The following is a 1,162-nucleotide window of genomic DNA, read 5'->3' on the forward strand; positions in this document are numbered from 1 at the left end:
AGGATCTTTGCTAGGCTAAGCTAATGCTTGGGGCGTCAGACAGAGTTACAGCACGCACGGAGATGCAAAGGGTATGTATGGACTTGTCTATTTCTGGGGGTAACGGTGAATAAGCTAAAGTCCCAATAAGTCGGCGTGTTCCTTTAAGTTTACTCTCAAATGTGTAGACGGTGTCTGCCACCCAAACCCAGACTGTAAGCTGATTCCATAGTAGAGGAGCCTGACAGCTGAAGGCTCTGGCTCCCAATCACCCATTCTGCACATGGGTAGGCACTTGTAATGACATTTTGAACATGTTTAGAAGCTAAAAACATACTGGTTTAATTTTTCTCTCAACTGACAGCACTCCAAATTTACAGACAACAGAGCTACGTACGAATTGAGGTCTCCTTTAATGATGTGTGTTGGGGTCCATTTGGATTTGTTTTCTTAATGTATTGTGTTGTGGTGAATTTGCATGTGTTTGCACTAAGTTGCAGTGCAGTGGCCTCTCAGAGCCACCATGGCTTAGCTTAACTTAGCTTAGCATACAGACTGGAAACAACAGCTAGCGTGGCTCTCAAAATCCACCTGCTAGCGCTTCTAAAGCTCACTAATTAACACGTTATTCGTACCATTATTCATTTCAGTCCAGGGGCCAGAGTCCGCAAAGCTTTGTGTTTCACAGTGTTTACGTAAGGCCATGTGCGACAGGGCTTCAACCCTGCCTCAACATCGCCATCCCTCCACAACAGGCCTTATCACCAGCCAAGCATCTGACCCTGTGTTTCAGCCCTTGCTGTTTGTCTGCACACCTGCTGTTTTCGCTGTGACATTGTTGTGCAGAGAGTTGTGCAAAAAGACATTTTACAAGTCACATGCATTGCAAGGGATGGAGCCTTCAAAAAATAAATGGATGGCTTGTTTTTCTGACCTTTGCACAATGGAATCCTCCCTTTTGCACTTTAGCCTGCATAAAAGAAAATTAAAAAACGTCCAAGCTGTGTTTGGCTTATTTTTGGTCATCGTACAAGTTGTCTTGCATTTGTTTTTGTTCCTGCAGTAGTCTACATTCACAAAACTATAAATGTTATTTTTTTATTTTTTTATTATGCCTACATACAAAGCTGTTTGTTTCAAAATGCACCTGTTTCAAGGTGTTCTATTTTGTTTGAGCACCCTG

At 42.8% G+C, this 1,162-nt stretch overlaps 1 long non-coding RNA gene across 1 annotated transcript in view; it reads left to right on the forward strand.

Annotated features, from left to right (window-relative positions):
- The first annotated feature begins 6 nt into the window (after window positions 1–6).
- LOC116699581 (uncharacterized) overlaps window positions 7–1,162 on the forward strand; it is a 9,030-nt gene continuing 7,874 nt past the window's right edge. Inside the window, exon 1 of the long non-coding RNA XR_004334461.1 lies at window positions 7–147. This is a non-coding gene — a long non-coding RNA (uncharacterized LOC116699581). The remainder of the gene's footprint in view (window positions 148–1,162) is intronic.

This window comes from Etheostoma spectabile, chromosome 12 (assembly GCF_008692095.1).
Source record: "Etheostoma spectabile isolate EspeVRDwgs_2016 chromosome 12, UIUC_Espe_1.0, whole genome shotgun sequence".
Classification (NCBI taxonomy): Eukaryota; Metazoa; Chordata; class Actinopteri; order Perciformes; family Percidae; genus Etheostoma; species Etheostoma spectabile.